A 23,857-nucleotide genomic window follows, 5' to 3' on the forward strand; every position below is an offset into this window, starting at 1 on the left:
GGCGTTTGTCCCGGAGTTTGGAAGTATCAGTGTTCTTTTTCCCAACCTACATTTTGACCGAGTTTTTTTTACCGTTCCAGCCATTATGAGGTCGGAACACCTGCACTTGCAAAAATTTCCATCTTATCAAATTGCGGAAAAATGAGATGTCGCAAAGTAGGAAAACCCATAACTCTGTATTGAAAGTAGTTTTCTAGGAATTGCGAATAAAAAACGGCTAAGAGTATGAATTCAATCCAATAAAACAAATATTTAAGGTCTTCGTGTACATAGTCTTAATCGCATTCGGAAGAAGGTAAATACAAAATGACCAATAAGTGACTCAGCGGGGATTTTATCCAACTTTGTGAGATGATTGTATACATCGTCCTAAGCCTACGAAAACTAGAAAAATAGTTTATAATAAAAATAGAATTGATAGAGGCAAGATTTTGCAACGTTGAAAAGTAGTTACGTTTTTCAGTTTCAGTGCTACCATTTCTCGGAATTAATTCCGAAATTCGGAACTTTTCCCGGAATCTTTGGAATCTCCGAATTTTCAGTTATTTTCGAAATTTCCTCGAAATTTGCGGTTTTTCGCCAGTTTGACCGTTTATTTGATGAAATTTAGAGACTTTTTGATCAAATTTGACGATCTTCGGAACTAAGAGTTTCCCCCGAAATTTTTGAAAAAATCGGAATTTCTCTCGCAGCTTTGGCAAATCAGAATATGTTTCCGAAAATCGGAATTATTTCGGAATCTTTTGATAAAATAAAATGGCAGCACTGTCCCGTTTAGAAAAGAACGAACTTTCTAGTCATGTAAATAAAAACAAGAATAAATATTTGACTTGGAATACCGGTATGGCAAAGATCGGGGAACGTTGAAGTTGCTCGTGTTCTTGATAAAACTGCAAAGGCGGAAAATCAGGTTCGGAACATTATTGCCTCGAAGCGCGCCGTGGCGTAGCTTACGTTGAACGCCGCAGCGCGCCGCGTCGTGCCGCTGTATCGTTGAAAAAATATGAGGCGCTTCAATTTGCAAAGCTCCGGCCCGGCGTTGCGTAAGTCGAAGGATTTAAAACTTTAGGGCGCATCCACTATCTTAATCTTGCCACTGAGAAGCTTCGGGAATAATGCTGCACAAAAATTTCCTTCAAGATTAATGGTAATAAAAAGCGGATGGGGAACAACAAATTGGATATGTTGCGTGGAGATTAATGAAAGAAATTTCCGCCGTCTTCCCTCCTTCCCCATTTCGTGGCGAGCTTTGCGATATATCGATTGATGTGCCATTTAAAGCTACGAAAGAGAATTGATATACTGGGTATTCACCCGAACAACCTAATAATCGATTCTTTGCCATAGCCTCAAATGGGAAAATTTCGATTATTGATCATTCACGCCTCGCCATTGCTGAAGTGGCTCTTGCTCGTTGCCCGATTAGTTTCCTTTTATTTTAAGCAAGATTTATCTATTTTTATTTCATTACCTTCTGGGAGGAGCAGAATAATTTTTTGAGAGAAGCTCTTTCGATAAATTCAAGTGTTTTATTCTGAGTTGAGAATCGAAAAGAAAGTATATTTTATTTTTTTGAAAGTGCAGATTATTCTCCGCCTTTTAATGGAATAACTATTTATCATAAAAACAGGCTTTCAATGAAATTGATGAGTTACATTTATGACTTTCATGCACGATAAAAACGAAAACTCATGAATTTTAAATACTTGCATAAGATAAAGAAAATGCTTAATTTTAGAGGAGGATAAATTCTACGTCCATTTTAATTTGAAGAAGTACATCTAGAAAACGGGAAATTGAACATTTTAAAGAAATTGATAAAGTGTACTTTCTCATCTACTGCAAGTCTTTCCATATATTTTTGTTTAAAATGCAGTATAATCACTTAGTAACTTCACTCCCAACGCATTTCCATAAATGTATTTGGAAAGCGTCTCAAGACCAAGTTACTTGCAAAAGACAAGATTAACCCACGTCAAGAAATTCATTTCAATTTTCATTCATCATTTCATTTTCATTTTTTTTTAAATTCATTTTTGACTGAAATTGGATGAAATTGACGAACGAGGGGTTTGAACGAGGAACAAAATTCATCAAACCGAGAAGACCAGGTTATTATCAAAATCCCTATTTCGGTCATATTCCTAGTGATGCAAAATAGAGGAGTGGTGTGTATATCTGCACTCGAATTTCAGGAAGGGACCCGTCCTGGGAAAGGCGTACTCAAAATACTTAAACTGGCTCTTGCCTAAGTTCGCTTAGTTTAGTATGTGCATAATTGATTGGTAGAAGAATCTTGACAGTCTTTCAAACCGAAACAAATAGACGCAAAGATTTCGAGAACCGCTAACGATGTAATACATTTAACCAATCGATTAATTTTACGGAAAATTGGCTATGTCGCGATACAAATTAGAAATAATTTACTTCATCCAAAAGAGGCAACTCTGGAAATAATTCAAGCTCAAGTCATCACAGGTACCACACGCGACAAATACTTACGACTTTAATTTTACTTTACGCATCAGTAACGTCTGGATATGGGCTACATCGCTGCCCATGTTGCATACGCACAGAAGTGAAGGGGTTTTTTCGCCGCGCCTCGGGAAAGATTCATTTCTTTCCTGAAAGCTTGAGAAAATGTACGCGATTATCATATCTGTATCGCGGCATGGACGCGATTCATCCATCAGTTTTGTAAAAACATAAAAATTACGCATTTTAACCAAAAATACTGTAGAATTCATAAACGTTGGTATTTCTAGACACATGAAAACATACGATTTTCCTTCATTTTTACATGATACCCCATCACATTCCTCTTCCAACGTCTGAATCGTTGCGCGTTTCAGTTCTGCAATCAATGATGATGCCTTTCTTAATAAACGTCACTAATTTGAGACAGTTAAAAAGCGAGGATTATCCTTCTTTTTCGCGTGATACCATATCACATACCTACTCTGGAATCGGTATAGTTACGCATTTGTATCCGGATTTAACCTTGAGTTATTCTGATAAAAAGAGCTTTCATTCAATATGAAACATTAATGGTATGTGTTAAATACTAGAACAAACCAGCTGTTTCGGTGTATGGAAATTCAGTTTTAAAGATGCATACTATACATTTTTTATCAATCGCATAGGTACGAAATGAAATAGGTGAATATTTTTCTCCACATATCACTGCATGGTTGCATGTAAATGAGCATTTCATACAACGAGTCCTCTTTAAAAATGCATGTTTTATTTCTAAGGTTTCGAAGTATTCAGATCGATTTTCTGCAACAAATTAAAAAAAAATATGATTGTTATCAAGCTCGCTTGACTCAAGGTGGCCACCTGGAAGTTAAGTTTTGGGTATGCACTAATAGTATATTATGAAATTCGTAATATTTCACCAGCCCCATTTTAATGAAATTCCTGAAAGTCTCTGACTGAGATAGAGATATTTTCCTGGACATGGCGTGAAACAGTATTCCGTCGTCAATGAACCTTTTCCTCTGCTGCTAAGGTCCGCTCAAATTTTTCTCTGAAACATTCAGAATGAAATGGACTTTCAAACTACCGAACCACATTAGACGTTGCCTAATTTCCTTTAATGTTTTATTTTTTAAGCAGGAAAGTATGCATAATTCTGACTTTTTTAGTTTGTGAATAGGTACATTCTTCTTAGGCCAACGAAAAATGTACAGAAAGTTCAAGGAATTATGTTCTTCAATTCTCTCTATTAAAAGCGCAGGAATATATATCCCCTCAGGGGTAAGGGAAGTGTTAAAATAAATACTTCATAAATAAATAATGCAAATAAAAAATTAAGAGGAAATTATTCAACGTGAAGGGGCCATCCCACGCGAAATCATTTAGGGACTGTTGCTCGAGCAACCGTATAATTTGTATATGTTTTTGTATGTATTCTTGTTATTTGTTTATCTACCTAATTGATGCACACAAAGCATTTTTGCAAAATGTTTGAACATATCTGTCATTTGTAGTAGCCCCTTGAAGGTTACATGTTCATCCGGTTGATTACTCCGTGTTACGGAAAAACGCCGTCTGAGCCTTCAGACTTTGCCAAATTTCCTTTTATAAAAAGCAAATTTGCTGAGAAAATCATCTACGTTTTTCTTTCAATTTTTCAGATAATTGTTTTCGAAATTGGATCTAAAATACCTGAAAATTTCAAAGAAAAATATGCATAACTTTCTCTCAAAATACCGTTATTTCATGGAAAATTTCGCAATATTCGAATGATCATACGGCGTTTTTCCTACGGCAAAAAGTTTCCATACGGCAATATATGGTTCCGGAAAGATTTATGTCCGATCATCGTGCCCTCTTCATGTTTTAAGATGTTTGCGTTACGCGATGCTATCTCACCACTCAAGGGTAACATTTTTAGAGGTTTATGCTTGAAAACGATGAGAAAATACTATCTCTATCTATAGTCTTGAGGAGAAAGTAAAAAAATCAATCAAGTCAAGGAATCCGGCAAGTATGCACGTCCGGTCCCAGGTAATCCCTCCATTTCTTCCCGTTATTTCATTTCCCTTTATGCTCAGTAGATCTTATCATATTATTTGTATATCCTTCCGCATCCGCTCGGAAAATAAACCACCTCATTCCGCGCGGGACTATTGACTCTGAAAATGTCATTATTGTATTATATATTAACGTATTCGTTTGAAATCACCACTGCATGACATTATAAAACATGGCGTACCTCAGACATTTTCAATGATTAGAAATATTCATCGAGAAATAATCGATTGTCGCTGTAAAAATGAAGGAGTCAGGTCCGAGAAAAATCGTATTTGGCGCTCTTACTTACTCCTAATACTCTTGCTCTTGACAGAGGCGGATCCAGCAATTTGGCAACATCGAATTCCCTCCATTTAAACCTATGCTAAATAATCGATTCTTGTCGGAGCACCTGGCCACTCCAAGAAGCGATATATTTCCATAGGTTTCAATGGAGGAAATCCGGTGTTGCCAAATTGCTAGATCCGCCAATGGCTCTTGATAAAGCAAGAAGTGGCATCGTTTAAAAGACACTCATAACAGTGCGTTGCTTCCCTCACCAATAAACGTAACTACATTTCGATGTTGCCAAATTTACTCTCGCAAATGGGTCTGTTGCAAACTTTTGCTAGAGCAAAAATAAGAGTTGTTTCTTATAGATAATGCCTCAGAAATCACGATGAGCGCATCGGCAAAGTCTGAAATGCACTCATAACTTCACAATCTGCGTAAGAAATTTGCGTTTTTTTAAGCTTCCCGCTTCAAAAACGATACTACGGCACAGGTGAACATTTTGTTAGAGGAGTCGCTCCATCGTCGGCGATATTCATCATGGCCGACACTTGCGCGCAGTTTTGCGCGTAATTCGAGGAGAGTTCAAGGTCAATCAATGCGGGCGTGGAAAACATGAACGTTAAAACACGCCGATTGTTATCTGGTCTAATCCAGTTCAGGTATTATCTCGTCCCATCACACGTGTTTTGGCGGATTGGCGTCGGCCATGATGAGTATTGCCGACGATGGAACGACTCCTCTTACAAAATGTTCACCTGTGCCGTAGTATCGCTTTTGAAGCGGGAAGCTCAAAAAACCGCAAATTTCTTACGCAGACTGTGAAGTTATGAGTGCATTTCAGACTTTGCCGATGCGCTCATCGTGATTTTTGAGGCATTATCTATAAGAAACAACTCTTATTTTTGCTCTAGCAAAAGTTTGCAACAGGCCCATTGGATTTTTACCCAGAGAATCTCGGGCATTTGTACGTGAAAATTTCACTGATTTGAATTGTCATCTGCTGCAAAAATCACGAATTGCACCGGTACATTCTCGTTAAAAATTGAATTGTTCGAGTCAATTTTGCAACATTGAAATGGAGTTACGTTCTTTCACGTGGAACTTGATTCAGATAACGAAAATTGCATGAAGTAACTCCCAAGTAATGCCGCAATCACACGCTGAATTTAGCAGCTGAATGTGGAAGACAACACTCAACAGTCATCGCCCAACGGCTGAAATTTAGCAAATTCGAGTTATTTTCATCCAGATGTGTATCAAATCTACTCGAATAGTTCAGACAAATCCAACTTTAGTCCGATGGTTGCTGAGAATCGTTGCTGAATTTTGCGCGTCACGCGCAAAATTCAGGCATCGGGCCGATGACTTCCACATTCAAGCCACATTCAGCTCCCACATTCAGCGCGTCATTGCGGCATATGATATTAACGTTTCCAGTTTGCGTTGGTTCCGGGAAATTTGAAAAGCTCGCTCACAAGAGAAACAATACTCTACGTGGGTCAAATCGAGCACCAAAATAGTTTAGGCGAGCTTCTTAATTAAGCAGTGGTCCTTTCCTACCCTATGTTTTTTGAAGTTTATGTAATGTGAGCCGAAGCGTTAAGATTGAGGTTGTCATATACTAACACGGCAACGTTTAGTGAGCCATTCGACTCACGTAGAATTTTGGTTTTTATAAGCGCGAGATTTGAATTCACGCATCGAAAAACGTTAAATATCTTAGCTAGGAGTTAATTTTAGCAATTTTTGCTGTCCGGATCATGTTTTAAATGAAATTTTAAGGAGGAGGCACGTATCAGAATGCCTCAATTCTTACCTTGTTTAGTGGTCCATATTGGTATATATAAATCGCGATGGGACATCTTCTTTAATTTCTTCTTTTTTATTTATTTTTTCGTCAAACGATTGTACATTTTAAACCACGAAAAACAATTCAGAAAAGCACCATCAATGAACCACAAATGGACGTATTTATGCTAAAAGGAACTATGTCACACGCAATCCCTTTGCACATGGTTCCTTTTAGCATAAATACGTCCAAATATGCAGGCGTGCGCTCAACGACGCGACGCTGATATGCCACGCTACACGACGCGGCGCGCGCGGTGATGCGACTTTCCCTAAGGCGCTGCCTACAACTATTCGTACTCGATGGATGCCCGTGTTGCATACGCACTTATTTGAAGGCGTTTTTACTTTCTCGAGCTCGCTCGCTCGTAACGCAAGAGTGACCCTTTGTGTGCCATGTTTATTTACAGGATATCATCATCCTACGACTTTCTTTACCTTGAGCTTATCAGTCAGTGATGAATAACATTTCTATTCGTTTGCAACGGGTACTTATTTTTGAACGGGCGAGGGAAAATTACTGAAAATGTTATCTAATAACGATGGTCAGTTATATACTTACACACGCACGATTTTCGGTGAGGTTTGAAATGAAGAAACTTGACGCCTTTAACCCGCATGATGAATCTATATTTTGGATACAACCCTAAAGTCACGCTCGACACCTCCACGCGGTCCTCCTTTTCCTGGAAAAAAGGAGTAAGAAAATCATCAAATCAAAATAAACTATGGGCATAAGGTTAACATTACCGTATCGATTGATCATTCATGCAAAGTTCAATCGATTATTAATACACCCAAACCAATACATTCGTGCCAAGGAAAAGCGCCGTGCGAGTATTCCAATGTTGCCAAATTACCTCTCAGAAAAATTCATTTTTGAAAAAAATTATGAATATTTGGACTCCGTTCGGCAAAAAGGAACCAAAGCACATTAGCTATTGCCAAATTTAACTTGGCAATTGAATTTTCTACAAGAGAACGTTTGTGCGGATTCCTTGGAAAATTTTAAGGGGTTTGCTTCGCACTATGCAAAACATTCATTGTAATTTGCACAAAAATCCGCACAAGCGTTTTCAGGTTAAAAATCAAATTGCCCGGCTAAATTCGGCAAGAACTGACGTGGCTTGATTCCTGTCAGCTTAAAGCGGTCCATTTCACCTTGAAATTTTCATACTTTTTAGATGAAATTACGAAAACAACTCTCTGGAAAATCGGAGGGGAAATATTCGAAAATACCTCCGAAAATTCGTGATTTGCCCGAGGAAATTCAGGAACGTCTAAAGACTCATGCTGCCTGCTTCCTTGGGAGGGCAGAGTATTACGGATCGGCAAATGGGATCTGCGTGCCGAAATATCCGAATCGGAAATTTGATTTATACACACGCTCATATGCACGGCTCGGTTTCTCCGCGGAAGAGAACTAGGTCAAGATCACAAGACACTCGGGAGCTCGCCGAGGCGGTGACATGGAATAGTTGGGCGTAGCGGAGCTAACATACGAGCATACTTAGGATGGTCAATATCCGAGCGGGAATGAGACGATGGTGGGATTGAATGCAGAAAATAATAAACGCTTCTTCTCCGGCATCCCTCCGTCTCCATCACATCCCTCCGTCTCCATCACCGTTGGCCTGTGCAGCGTCATTGAAAGGGATCCCGTTCGGGGTCACGGGAGCGGGGCGGCGCGCAGGCGCCTCGAGCACCGCCCTAAACCACCGGATCAGCATCTGACTCGGGAGCCACGGGGACGGGGGCTTCAGTGGCGCGACCCGACTCCGCTCAGTCGCCAGCCCTCCACGCGAGCTCCTCCACGAGTCCTCCATAGGTTAGCTTCTCAGTCTGGCCCCTCGTGTCTCCCCGAAAATCCATTCCGAGTCCCCCGTGACCATCGTCTCCGTTGACGTTCCTCTCCGCGTTGTGCTCACCCCATCGATGCAGGATAACAATTGCTTCCTTTTTACACGGTGAGTTCACTCTTTCGCTCCCATGTTTACCTCCCACAAGTGATTCTTGTATGCACGTTAGGGAAACACTCTTATCTCGAAGGAATTTCAGAGTGAGTTTTCATTTTTAGATGATGTATAGGAGATCCCCTTCGAGGGAGGATAACAATTGCTTGCTTTTTACATGGTGAGTTCACTGTTTCGCTCCCATGTTTACCTCCCACAAGTGATTCTTGTATGCACGTTAGGGAAACACTCTTATCTCGAGGGAATTTTAGAGTGAGTTTTCATTTTTAGATGATGTATAGGAGATCCCCTTCGAGGGAGGATAACAATTGCTTGCCTTTTACATAGTGAGTATAGTGTTCGGCTCCGGTGTTCAGGTAAAAAATCATCAGGTTCAGGTCAGAAATCGTCTCAGGGAGGTTCCAGAGACGATTTTTACATGTACTATAGGGCCACACTCTTATCTCGAAGAAATTTGGGAGTGAGTTATCATTTTTAGATGATGTACAGGAAATCCCCTTCGAGGGAGGATAACAATTGCTTCGATAGTGAGTTCAGTGTGGCACTCCGATATTTAAATCCCACGGACAAATTTTGCATGTACGCTAGGGAAACACTGTTATTTTGAAGAAATTTGAGAGTAAATTATAATTTTTAGATGATGCAGAGGAAACCCTCCTCAAGAGAGGATAACAATTGTTGGGTTTTTACATGATGCGTACAGTGTTTTGCTGCGATGTTTACCTCCCAGAGACGATTTTTGCCTGTACGCTGGGGAAATTCTGTTATCTCGAAGAAATTTGGGAGTAAGTTATCATTTTTAGATGATGCACAGAAAATCCCCTTCGAAGGAGGATAATGATTGATTCCTTTTTATATGGAGAGTACAAAGTTTTGCGGCGGTGTTTACCTTATACAGAAGATTTTAGCATGTGGGTTAGAGTAACATCACTCCTTCAAATGAATTTGGAGTAATTATTACTTTTTATCTTTGGTATTTACCATTTACGGTGAGTCCTATCCAAAAGAGGATAACGAGTACTTTTTTACAATGCTTACTTGTAATAAGGCGTTTTTTCCATGTATGTTAGGGAAACAACTGTTCCTCTAAGAGATTTGGTATCTCAATCATTATTTTTCAATTGGGTATTTATAATTGAACGTTGACATTATCGAACGGGGATTGCTCCATCTTAACACGCGGCAAAGTATTCTACTTCAATATTTACCTCCCGCAGAGGAAGTTTTTGCACGGATTATATATAGTACTCAGAGGCAAGTCGAAATAAAAAAGCGCTGCCTATCGGCTGAGCGCTTAAAAAAAAAAAATCCGCAGGATAATTCGTTCGCATGCGGATAAGAGCGCTCGAAAAAGTTGGCCGTCACAGCTAGACTCATCGAGATGAATGATCATACCAAAAAGTGCGTAAGTAGCGCAAACGTACTCAAGTCGGCGTCGGTGTTGCCCAGGAATGCTTTGAAGTTGGAGGAAGTTTTTGTCTTTACCAGGTTGAAGTTTCTGGTGAATCGCGACAGCATCAGTTGGCAAGTAATAATTCTGTCCACTAGGGACCTCAGAACCGCCACTTTCGTTGTTTTGTGTATTTATTTATTTATTATTTTTTTAATATTTTTTTTGTTTATTGAAATGATGCATGTCATTTTTCGAAGGACATTAGCCAAGCTGGATATACTAGGCTCATTTGTTCCTTTTCCAAAGATGGTGGCAGGTGCTGCGTTTTTATTTCAAAAATCATGACCGTCACAAATAGCTGAAATTTGAATAGGGAAAACTGTATAAAAAAAATCGAAAAATTGGGACCACGTACGTTTTTAGGAACTGGAAACCGCCCGGAATTTAGGAAACACAACTTCCAGGGAAAATTATTAACTTGATTTTTCGACTCTTTCCACCCTGAGATTTCCCCTTTTTGAAATTTTCTTCCAGACGAAGCATGATGATTCATTTTACTGCCAAGACCACTATAGAATTACAAAGCAAGGGTTATCCCAAAACCACAATCCTGAAATAATGCTACCACCATGATGTTGAAACTCAACAACTTCAGAAAATACATTTTTTAACAACTCAGCACGGTTCGTTTCAGAGGGAGGTAAATGAAATTGTGTTGCCCACTCAAAATTCCTTCGGGATCTTGAAGTAGGATGCTTACACAGTCATTTAAGCCTAAAATGAAAATATTCTGTCGAGCTCTTCGAAAATAAAATCGATTTTTGTGTTTTTGGCGCTAAAATGGCCTTCAAAGACGATCGATGATTCAATTCCGATGGGTTGCACGTACGTAAAATGGTACATGTGTGATGGACTCTACGTATTTTTGGACCAGAAATCGATTAAGCAGGGTCCCGAATCGGTCCGAAGCTTCATTGACCGAAAAATGGGCCTTTTTTTGGATTTTAGGGGTGTTTTGGGCCCATTTTTCGGTCAATGAAGCTTCGAACTGATTCAGGACCCTGCTCAATCGATTTCTGGTCCAAAAATACGTAGAGTCCATCACACATGTGCCATTTTACATATGCACAACCCATCGGAGTTGAATCATCGATCGTCTTTGAAGGCCATTTTAGCGCCAAAAACACAAAAATCGATTTTATTTTCGAAGAGCTCGACAGAATATTTTCATTTTAGGCTTAAATGACTGTGTAAGCATCCTACTTCAAGATCCCGAAGGAATTTTGAGTGGGCAACACAATTTCATTTACCTCCCTCTCCCTCTGAAACGAACCGTGTCAGGGAATCAACCCATTAGATATGTTACCATTCTTAAAGAATGAATGTGATATGAAATATATAGCCATCGAACGTCCGCTATTCAACAGCACAGTTTTGTCGAAAAGCGCCTCTGTAGAACTGCTAGTTAATAACGGACCTTTCAAACATATTCAGTCACATACTCTATTATATGTATTTTACATGTAACACGTAATTTATCTTTACATTTTAGATCCAAAATAAGAATTAAATGGACGTATTTATGCTAAAAGGAATTATGTTGCACGGAAACCCTATGCACATAGTTCCTTTTAGCATAAACACGTCCAAAAGGAGTGATTGGGCATCGTATTTCGCGGTTATCCTTGGATTTACAGATCTTCATATTTACGTATAAAAATGGCAAAGCTGGGCAAAAAGGTTTAATAGCTTTATTTACTCACTCTTGTTTGCTCTTCATCGGATGCTTTTAGAGCTGAAAAATATTTATGAGTGAAAGCCGAAACATAAAAGCCTCTCCCATCCCCAAATCGTCGGACCGCTCGACCCAAAGATCGAGGGTTTTTTTTTTACAGTTTTAATAATAGACCGTAATTATGTCAGTCTTCCATTACCACATCATAAAATTTAAAAATATAGTCAAATCTGGGCACGTGTTTGCAGCTAGGGCAATTCTGAAGGGACAGAATAACCACCAGAGTGAGTGGCACTTTTTAAGTCAGTGTAGCTTTGCACAACATTCCTGGTTCAAAATTTTCTTAGAAGGTGGCGCTACATTACGTGAAGCTGAATGGAGGTACATTCTTGAATTCATTCGCAACCGCGCTCATTGAACTGCTGTCATTTTTAGTGGTAAATGGAGGGGAATTTTTATTTTCGCTACCGACACATTGAAATGCAACGCCAGGGTATCGCTTGAAAATAAATGTATTTTTCTACAACAACCTTACTCTTCGAGAGTGTTTATACGCAAGCATGACGCAAGTAAGACTCGCTCATTTGCAATTCTACGTGCTAGGCATGCATTTAATTTGAAAGTGCTTTTATGACTTTTTTAATGAGCAAACGTGACGAACAAGGGTGAAAAAGAAAATCAATATTTTATTCATGCAGCATGCAGCATGTTGCATAAAAAAATAAAATTGTTAGTACGAACCAGCTCGATCAACAATGTCCTCAAAAACGTATGACTCCTTCTTTGCTTTGGAGAATACTAAATACGCGAAAATTTACCTTTAAAATTGACCATTTTTTTGACAGAAAAAGAAAAACATTTTGCTATTCTAGGCATTTTGTAGCAAAAGATGAAGATGCACAATTTTTACAACACCTTGATCAATCTGTGTTGCTAGCACTGAAAAAAAAGATTGGTAGAATTGGTAGAAAAAGATTGGTTTACGCTGTATTTCACACAGCGTGAGAAATGGTAAACTTTACCAATCTTCAAGTCGATTCTGCCAGAAGAATGGTTACCTGCACCAGTATATAGTAACGCTTACCTTTCTTCTGGCAGAATTGACTCTGAATTGACGCTGTGTGAAATATAGCGTGAAAAAATGGTAAATTCTACCAATTTTTTTTTTCAGTGTACGTTGCCATCGAAGCACAACTATACAAATGAATCAGGTAGAAAAAGAGCAAAGGAAAGGACGCGCTTTAGTGACGGCACAGAGATACAATTATTCGTCCTTGATGAATTTCCATGTTGCAGATGCATAATTGAAGGCGTTATGGCGCAGGACGTGAAATCGCAAGGCTTTGCTCCGTGCTGCTAACAAGGTGTAGCTCAGTTTTGGAGGAAAAGTTAAAAAACGATATTTGAGTACGTCTTTCCGATCTTCTGCTGTGTTGCTCTCGTTGCCGTTGAAACACTACTACGAATAAGACAAACGGAACCGATACAACACAGAAATGAAGGAAGGAAAAGGGCGCGCGTTGGTGACGGCGCAGAGATACCACTATTCGCGCTTGATTGATGTCCGTGTTGTATCTGCAAAATTGAAGGCGCGACGGTGCGAGGCGTGAACCCTGAACACTCCGCTCAATGTTGCTAGTGAAATGTCGCAGCGATTCGGGAGAAAAGTTAAGGAACGGGGCAGTATTATTTGTGTTAAATGCGATTCACGTTTAGCAAGAATACTTTGAAAATCTGTCCATTTATGCTAGAATTTTTAATGAATCAAAGTTTTCAAGTGGTGGGAGAATTTTCGGATTGTAAAGTGGGATATAATCCGAAATCCATTATTTCGAGGCATCAACAGAGAATCGGGAGTTTAAAGCTGACGGAATCTCAGGTTGAGGACACGGTATATCGGTCACGCTCTCGGGAAAATAAAACGCGCAATGAGCAGAAAAAGAGAAAGAAGGCGACTGAGATGGATTGAAGGTGTCGAGAAAGACTTGAGAATAATGAAAGTGATGAGATGGACGACAACGACCCAAGATAGGATACAGTGGCGAGACATTGTTCTGCAGGCCAAATCCACATTGCGCTGAGGAGTCAGCTCAGAACGAAGATATCAGTCCCGCTCACACCTCTGTGACTTCTTCGTTCGGTCGACTTTCGTTTTTCCTATCTCTGAGATTGATTCAAGTATTTTTTTCTAATTAGGTTACACTGGGTTCATTGATATTCTAAACGCAAAAAAATATGCGAATCTAAGTCTAAGCAGTTAAAATGTCTTTGTTTACGGTTGATTGGAGTACATCTTGCAATTGAAGCGCTGGGTGTAGGAACGGCATTTCTTGGTTGCGGGATCTCAGGATACCTAGGCTCTCCTCGTTATCACGGTGAAGCACGCTCATGCAGTCTGGTCGCTTGAACTCATGGCACCCTGTACACGGAACACCCACCTCGCGGTCGTACGATGGAATATGTTTTCGGTTTTACAAGCCGATTTTACCCTGTTCATCTCTGTCGTGCCAAGGAAAATCGTAGTATAAGCATTCGAATGTTGCCAAATGGACCACTAGACAAGGTACGAATTTCAGCATTCTGATACATGCTTCTAAACCAAAATTTCACGTAGAACACGATGCGCACAACGAAAATTACTGAAATCAACTCCTTACGAAGGTATTCAATAATTCTTGATGCGTGAATTCAAACCACCCGCTCATGAAAACTCAATGCTCTACGTGGTACACATCGCGCTAAACGTTTATCGTGACAGTCTCTGCGTTATAAAAATCTGGCAACCTCAATCTTGACACTTTGGCTCAGCTATAGCAAATTGCTTATAGTTGGAACAACACATGGTGGTAAAGGAACATTGCTCGATTATGAGAAGCTTGCTGAAACCGTTGTAGTGCGCGATTTGACTCACGTAGAGCTTTGAGTTTCTTGTGAGCGGGCAGTTCAAATTCCTCTTAACCAATGTGAAATAAAAATGTAAATATCTCCGTTAGGAGTTGGTTCCAGTAATTTTCGTTGCGCGAATCGTGTTTTACGTGAAATTCTGGTTAGATTCATGTATCAGAATGCTTAAATTCGTACCTTGTCTAGTGGTCCATTTCCACATTGAAAATATTGATTTTGAGGAAAGTCATGATTATTTTCTCTCGAATCCGTCAGACTTTTTAGATCAAATTACGAGCACAGCTCTCCGAGGAATCCGCAGGAAATTTTTCACAAATTGTCCGAAAAATCGCGATTTGTCAAAGGACATTTGGCAACGCCTGAGGGCTCATACGGCGTTTTCCCTGAGGACGGCAGATCTGGCAGGGACGTGAGGACGGGCACCGGCGGGGATCGGGACCCGCGCCCGGTCGACTTTCCCTCTTTAATTTTTTTCCTCTTCATTTGAGCTTTTCTCTCCTCCTCGCCCGGTCAAAGGGTAACGCGGGGGGAGGGGGGGGGGGGGGGGCTGGCAAGGCTCCAGTCCGGTTGCCGAGAAATATTAGCCCGCGCATCGGCCGAGCCGCCACATCGCGCGTCGAGATTCGTCCGCCGTCGCTGATTCGCTGCCTTGAAAAAGCCTTTTTCAGGTACGATCCGATGGTGGTGGGATCGACCGACGCAAGGTTCTTACGTCGAATTTATTTTTCAGTGGAACATGGGAATGTAAGGTCATTTCAATTCACTATTCGTTTTGCTCGGAGGAGTCGGCAGTCATGCACTCTCGATTACGGCCGAATTTAAACTTTTTTACGGCCTCTGCGGGACCGCTCGTAAAATAGGTAACGCTGAAAATCGGAATTTTCGACCCCCTCGCTCCCTTTCCTCTATTACGCAGGTCTATACCCTCCTGAAAAATACGTAACGCTTCCTTTCAAAAAGTAAACAAATCGTCACCTTCCAGGCAAAGTATCACAAGCGCCATGCGACGTTTAAAAATTTCCGCCGCCATTTTATTTTTTTACAGAGAAATTGTTCAACGAAGCTGTCCGAAAATTTCACTGGATTTTCTTTGTGTTGCCGATAAAATTTAGTGAAATTTCCAAACAGATTCAACCAACAATTTCTCAGTAAAGAAATAAAATGGCGGCGGAAATTTTTAAACGTCGCATGGCGCTTGTGATACTTTGCCTGGAAGGTGACGAATTATCTAATAGATCGTATTCGATAGTGGCTCGGCATGTCGTTTGTTGAAAACGAAAGAACATAACCACAAAAAAAATTGTAGGATTTAATTTGGAAATGCTGAAAACGAGAAAATTCCTGACAATTTCAGTTTTCATTGCCATTCGATACTCGGAGGAATGAAAATTCGATCACAAAAGACCCATTACGTTAGATTTCTAAATTGACTTTTGAGGCTATGTTTACAAATTGAGCCAATCGATATCAATAGAATAATATTTACAATAACATATTGGTGTATCGGATACGATCTATAAACTTATACAGCTGTTGCACTAAATTTTGCAATTAGGAACTACAATTTCTAGCTCATCTGTAAAATCAAATACGTGCATAGAGAGACTACTTGTATATGCCTTGTTTCAAAACTGAGCCAACATTGTAGTTCCTAATTGTAAAATGCAGTCCAGTTTTTTTTTGATCGGGAGAAAAATTAATACAGGCGAAATTGGAAGGAAAATTTACGGCAAAACTAATGATTCGAACATTTCCTCAATCATAAAATGCAAAGATAAAATGAGAATGCCAAAAGAGAGCAGAGAGAGAAAAAAATATGTGTAAATGTGGTTTCTGTCTGAGAATTTTCCACCCCCATTCGAACATTCGGCGACTCGATTAAGGTGGAAAGGGATGAAAAAGTGTTTGAACATGCACGGTAGTCATTTTGGGAACAAGATAGGCTCACGTGGAAGTAATGTTTGAGGGCTGGGCGAGTGGATATTTGTAAGGAAATATCGCAGATCGAAGTATAGCAAATCTGGTTATTTTACCACGTTTTTAGCTGAATAAGAACAGAGCAAAATCTAAATTCCTACGCAATCTGCTGCTTTTAAGCAAGGAAACGCAAACGGTTGGTTGGTTGGGTAATTCATTTATTTACAGGTGCTTCAAGAACACATGGGTCATCATTGAGACATGGAAAACAATTATTAGGGGTTATCCCCTAGAAATGTGGTACTACCCTAATTTTTTGGATGAGGGACATTGTGGGCATTTCAAAACAATTGTTGCAGTACCGCAACTCAATTAAGTTGGGGTAGTACCGCAACATTTCGGTTAGTGAACCTAATTTGTTGGGGTAACTACCGCAATTAATTGGGGTACGACCACAATTACTTCCATAATTAGTCGGAACACTACGGCATAATTGGAAATGCCCACATCATCCAAAAACTTCCACCTCTTTTTTCCAAGGTCCTCAGAAAATAGAGATTTAAAAAAATGTGGGAAAAAATGAAAAAGACAAGGAAAGAAAATATAAAATTTGGAGATTAAGTTGTTTGAAAACGGGAGGGACTCGATTAAAAAAATTCTAAAACGCCAATAGAATTTAAAAAAATATATGTTTGAATTTGAACCGCAAAATTTGTATTTGTCTCGTGAGGAGTTTTATAAGCTTTTCATGCGGTCAGGGCAAAGAACAGGAGTCAGTTTTTCGGCTGGAGCAATACAGCAGTATTAATTTCACTCCCGGGCTCGTGAATCACTGCATAACTCACATTTTTATTTCATGTATCGGTCCCCGTTTTCCCGGTTATTCTGACGCATTGCAGCAGCTGGTGTTAATCTTCAAAAGCTTCCCGCCTCCCCCTCCCCCTCCCCTCGCTCGGGCACATCTAGAGAACGCATGAAAGAAAAAGGAGCTCATCTCAGCGAGCCTCTTGTTCTCGCAACGAAGCATCGAATTTAAATGGAAACGATGTGAACCCCTCCCTTCGCGGGTAGCTCCAGCGCACGGTGGATCGAGGCACTAGAGGAGCTCGGACAAAATTTGGAAACTTCGAACGCTTTTAACTCCGTTTATACAGAACTTCGAGGTTCTAAAAGTGGTTCCATCGGTTCCCTCATAAAATTTTCTTCTGTAAGGACCCCTTTATATTTGAAATGTGACGAAATAAGCGTCAAAATTTGCAGTTTTAGTCAACAATTTTATGTCCGACTTCTCTAACTGACTATCCACTGTGCAGCGTCTCAAATAATAAGCTGGCGATGAAACTTTTATTATAATTTGCGCCAACCGGCGGGGTGGATCCAAGCTTTAAACAACCCGACATTTTTCCCCTTTCTTAATATTCCTATGAAAAGCTGATCATGCTATCATAGGGTACGTACATCGATGGAAAAAGATGTAAAGCTCGTATCCCCATCGCTCTGTCACAAAATTTCTGTCTATACCTTACTTTTTTAATGATATAGTTTATCAGTTGTGTCCAGCGTTCCTTGAGCAGCGCCTTTCCGTATGAGGCCCAATTTTGGTTTGTATGATGGACGGAGGTTTAAAGAGATCCCAAGCATATCATCCAATGTTTACAGAATTCTGGTAGAGTTGAGCAGTGAAACTTTGGAAATGGGTCTTTGAATAGGAGTACAATGATTTACCGCTACCAAAAATATAAAACACGAAGCAAAACATATCGCGAGTTATGTCAATAAGATGAGTTCTTCGCACCTACCCTCAAGTTTGTCAAACTCATAACATGTTTTTCTTGTGGATTTTATCCCGTTTGCAGTGGCAACTTACACGTGTCTAAGTTTTCACATTATTTAAAGTTTTCAAGTTCAGTAATATATCCAAAGCAAGCTGCCAAAAATTTTGGAGTGCAACCCAGTGCCGGAGTTTATATGTATAGTGCCCGAAAACTCCGATTGATTCATAATGCAGAATCTATTCTCCCTACGGAGTGATTTACAATATTACGGAGCAGAACCTACTCTTTTTGCGGAGTGTCACGCGCTTTTATGGTGCTAATTACACTTTGCATTCATATCAATGTTTCTACTCTAGCGCCGAATTTCACTTTCCGATTTTTAACAGCGCAGTTGTTTTAGCGACTAATTTCACGGGTGTAAAAATTTCCTTATTATTATTCCTAGTTTTCAGTTTCAGTATTTAATGATATATTTAAAGTTGGTTTTTTGCGCGATTGAATAAAGCCAAGATTACTTTTTATATTTTATCTCATAGAATCTTACCAGCGGAAAAGAGGTGTGCTTTGCCGTTGTGCATGAAGGGCAAACAATTGCACATGATAATAGGCCTAAGAAGCAAGTCGATGGCCAAAGTAAGAAACCACGTATCTTAATTGCAGTATTTCAAAATTTCAGGTTCTTCTTAATGTTTTCAAAAAGCAACAAGTCAACTTTATAGCTATTGAAATTTTTACAAAATATTCTGCTCAGTGGCGTGACGTGCTTCGCGATGTATCGATTGCTCTGCAACTCAATCCTACGGAAAAAGATGGACAAACAGAGTTTTCGCAACGAACACCTCAATAATCGATTCTTTACCACAGGTTTAAATGAGGAGATATCGATAATCGACCATTCACGCCTCGCCAATGATTCTGCTAACCGAGAGGAAATATAGAAGAGGTTGTCTAGGAATTACGTTGATTACTTTCACGAAGAAAAAATAAAGTATAACAAGAAGTCTCCAGCGTCGCAATCAGAGGTACGTGGTTTTGTACTTTGGGCATTGGAGAAGAGAAAACCAGGCAAGATGTGCAGAACAAGGGTACAAAACGTACTAGTACAGTTGTTCCTTTAAGATAAAATATTTCTTATTTCGAAGGGATATTCCCAACTCAAGTGACTCCGTACAACATTTTACGGTTATTTTTGAAGTATCGTTTCTCAAATGATGTAAATTCTCTATTGAAAAACCCCGGTGTCCAACGTCAACGCTCGACAGATCCTTCAATTTTTTAATATTTTCTCCGTTGGCATGAAAGTTTGCGCTTCTTTACTTAATGGAATGGCAACGAAGCCCTAGGAAGCATAACCGTAAGTCATTTCAAAGGCGCCCCACAAAAGAGTAGGATGCTGAAGAGTGGATTACTTTGTTTCTGAGCCCTCGAATAGGGGAGCTTATCATCCAGTGACACAGTCCTCCTCCGCAAGCACAAGAAAAATGCACGCGCTTAACCTTGCGTTCATTTTATGCCTGGAGAAGAAAGTAACTCCTTTCAACGGCGGAACTCCTATACATCCAAAACATTTAGCGAATTATTCACAAGAGTTGTGTTGGTTCCGACTCTTTAAACGTGAAAAGGCTTTAATGTTTCGAGAGCACTCCTTAACAAAAGTACAAATGACATCATTTTTACTTCTGACGTTTTTGAAATTTAAATAAAATGTTAAAAGTAAAAGAACACCGAAAAATATGACCCGAAATGTATGTAACAAGGCGGTAAAATAGTTTCCACACTATTTTGCGAGGAAAGCAAGGCCAAAAAATTCAAAAATCTCGATTGAAATCAAACATTTTTGAGCTCTAATAAGTATCGTTATATGAATAAGAGACTGCGTTCAGCGCAGGCAGATGCATTGGCAAAGCTCAAACATTTTGGACACTTATTGAAATTTTTGAATTTGTTTATTTTGTTTTCCCCGCAAAAAATTATGACTCATAGTGCTGTTTTACCGCCTTGTTTCAATGTTGATTGTAAACACTGATATTTTGTTAAAAATTGATTTCCAGAACACCCATTCTGTGTTATTCGTTTTCCTCGGGAAATTTTAAAGTGAAAACATGTCGCAAAGCCCTAATTTAACTACGTTAAGCAAAAAAGAACCAAGCCACATCAGATATTGCCAAATTTAATTGGGCAATTTAATTCTTCACATGGAAAAGGTTGTGCGGATTTATGTGCAACTTTCAGTGAATTTTTTGCGTACTACGAAGCAAATTCCCTATAATTTTCAAAATAATCTGCGGAAACAATCTCTTGTAAAAAATTAAACTGCACAGTTCAATTTGGCAATAGCTAATTTGGCTTGGTTCCTTTTTGCCAAACGCGGTCCAAATATGCAGGCTTACGCGCAACGACGAGCAACCACCGTGAAAAGAGGATACGATTTTCACAAAGGCGCTGCATACAACTATTCGTACTCGACGGATGTCCGTGTTGCATACGCATTCATTTGAAGGCGTTTTAACTTTCCTCGCTCTTGCTACGCAGCGGTGGCCCTATGTATTTGCCGGAAGAACCTTATCAAATACATTGTTGGCAACCGATCATCTACAATCCTCCGCATGTGTCCATACCAAACCAGCTACCTGCTTTCTTTGATATTGTGCATAATATCTTTCTCAACTCCCATTATTCAACGCACTCTTTTCGCGAGATCCCTTTAAATCTCCGCCAGAGGTTCGTTTCGGTCACCCGTAAGTTTTTTTTTTTTTGGGGGGGGGGGGGTCCTGTCCTACCCAAAGTGGTGACAAAATTGAGTTCGCTCATACCCCAATCCACGAGGCACGAATATTTTCACCATCAATCCTCCTCTATTCTGGGATATTTACTTCTATTGCCAGACCTCACTTTCGTACAAAATTACACTCTTCACGATATCTCAAATTAGAAAAATAGGAAAAAGAGACAATTTGCAAACGCAGTAAAGCGTGACTCGGACACTTATTTCCGGAACGCATCGAAGTCGAGGTGCACTCGAATGAATTAATTTGTGTGGTTAGCAAATTTTCAATTAAAATTCGTCGTATAATCACCGGCGCATTTTATTCACTCGTGTTTTTTCATAGGTCTAATTATTAATTAAAAACCGGTGGGAACATTTATCATGTTGAGCAGCGGAGGATTGAGTAGAGAGTGCTGCACCCCCACCCACCCTCACCCACCCCCTCCCTTCCCCTCCGGCCGGAATGAAAGGCCGGAACAAATGATCGGTGATTAATCAAATTCATCAATCAATCCACGCAGATACGCGTAGCTTCCTGGGTTACGCGGAGTCTTGTTGAGCCTCCCGCGTTTTCAGATCTGACAATGAAATCAATTTATTTCGGGCTCAAAAACATGTTCGGTGAATTGCTGTGCGTTTTTGCTCTTGAACTAGAGATACCAAGTGACCCCTGGGAACAGGAACTTGTGGGAAACTTCCGAATCATGTACAACGTAAAACAAAACATTCAGCCGTAATTAAAATGCGTTCAGTCGCGCAGAATAATGTATGTTTTTCTCTTCAGATCACCGGGCATTTAAGATTTGCGGAATGTTTTTTTTTCCGTATCAAGTTTCCCAATGAAGCATCAACCCATGATACTGCATAAAAATCTGTATACCTATATATATTCCGATTCACCGAAGTTATGATTTTGAAAAAAAAAAAAAAAAAAAAAAATCCACAGTTTAAAGTTCCCTCATGCACGCTCCTCTTTGAAAATGCGACATTTTCTTACACTTAGGACATGCTTGAATTTGAAGACAAAAATCAATTAATGTCTTTGCATAGTTCAGGTGCTGTCATTTTTCTTTATATTGACAAAAAGTCGCAAAAATCACCTGAAATTTATCACTAAATTATAGGATACACAGCGCAGTAGCAACACTACAGTGTTCGCGTGATTGTGACTCAAACCGAACTTCAGATATTTTCTTGTGCAATATGAAAATTGATAAGACATTAAATGAATTCAATACTCTTTAGTAGGCTGAAGTCATCCATGAAAAAAGACAAACAATTGCTTATTTTTTTATTAAAGAGTCTCGTAGCTGGGATAATCCGTCATGAATTAGTATACAATGTTGGAGTTAGTTATATGACAATCATAAAATCCTTTTGTATAATTACGAGCTTAAAAAAGTAGCAGGTGGAAAAAAAAACTTCCTTTCCTCCCCATTTCCCATTCCTCCAGCCCTCTTCCTTCCTCTCCTCCCCTTGACACGCGGACGCGGTGGATTGCGGTTTGTTGCGCTATGCAGCGACACATTGTCGAGAGTCACTGGAGACTTCATCTGAGAATTCAGTGGTAAACTATGAACAAAGATTTTTCTTTGTTTATGATATCTTGTTGAGATTTTTCATGAAAAACACTTTAATTTTCAGATTTTTGAAAGTCGCTTCATGTTCAATGATATATATAGTATAATTCAAAAATAATGCTAAACTTTATAAAATACGAATGCTAGGACGAAGTGAGTCTTTGGACTACCGCTCTCGTTTTGTGCCGTGGTATCTCGATTTATTTTGCAAGGAAAACTCCGTACTCTTGAAGGATGCCTGTCGTTTTTGATACGTTGGAGCGCCTTCAATTTCGTATGATACTGTGCAATACCTCTGTTGCGAAATAGTTGCTTGAGGCGCCGCGGCTCGGCGGGCGAGGGCGACCAGCGTGACACGCGCATCGGCGCCTACAAACCTAACAGGGATACTTCACGCATTGCGCAATGCGTGAAGTATCCCTGTTAGGTTTGTAGGCGCCAATGCGCGTACCGCTCCGCTCGGCATGTTTGGCTCTAATATTTAAACCCGCGGAGTCATCGTTTTTGAGCTCATGATTTTCAAATATTTGCACAGTCTGCATGGATTATTCTCATTTCAATTGATGGCGGAAAAGTATTATTAAAGGAAAATATAATGTGTGTTGAATTCTTCAATATCGCACGATTTATGGGCCACTAGACAAGGTATGCTTTGAAGCTCAAGTATCATGAACACTCTTCAAAATTTCAAGAGGAATACGATTCATACAACGGCAGTGGCGATTTTTGAAAATTAGCAACACTGTTTTTCCTCAATTTAAATACATGTAAAACAATTGATTCTTGTTGAGGGAGTTTGCCTCGCCTAGAATCGATATTTTTATTGGATTTAAATGGAGAAAAACAGTGTTGCCAACTTTTAAGAGTCGCCACTGCACAACGGGAAGTCTTGAAGTGGGATTTGGCTGACTGTAATGAAATCCGGTGGAATCGCGTAAAATTTCACTTTAATTTGCGTACAGGTATACACGAACCTCGAATGTAACTTGAACGGCAACGGTGCCACGAATAAACCACGCACCCTCATAAGTCTGTCGTATTTTTTCTTATACTTCTCGTTCCCACTCCCTTTTCTCACCCGCTGCCTCTTTCATTTGTTTACTGAACACCTGAGCCCTTAGTCGCGTTAATACAACACGCTAAGCTCATTTCA

At 39.7% G+C, this 23,857-nt stretch overlaps 1 protein-coding gene across 2 annotated transcripts in view; it reads left to right on the forward strand.

The window, feature by feature from the left end:
* Nucleotides 1–8,393: 8,393 nt before the first annotated feature.
* Nucleotides 8,394–23,857, forward strand: part of LOC109042597 (acetylcholine receptor subunit alpha-like) — a 137,039-nt gene continuing 121,575 nt past the window's right edge. For both annotated transcript variants that reach the window (XM_072300132.1, XM_072300131.1), the window contains exon 1: nt 8,394–8,627. The gene's annotated coding sequence lies outside the window, so the exon portion shown is untranslated. The remainder of the gene's footprint in view (nt 8,628–23,857) is intronic.

Source organism: Bemisia tabaci, chromosome 4 (assembly GCF_918797505.1).
Source record: "Bemisia tabaci chromosome 4, PGI_BMITA_v3".
NCBI lineage: Eukaryota > Metazoa > Arthropoda > Insecta > Hemiptera > Aleyrodidae > Bemisia > Bemisia tabaci.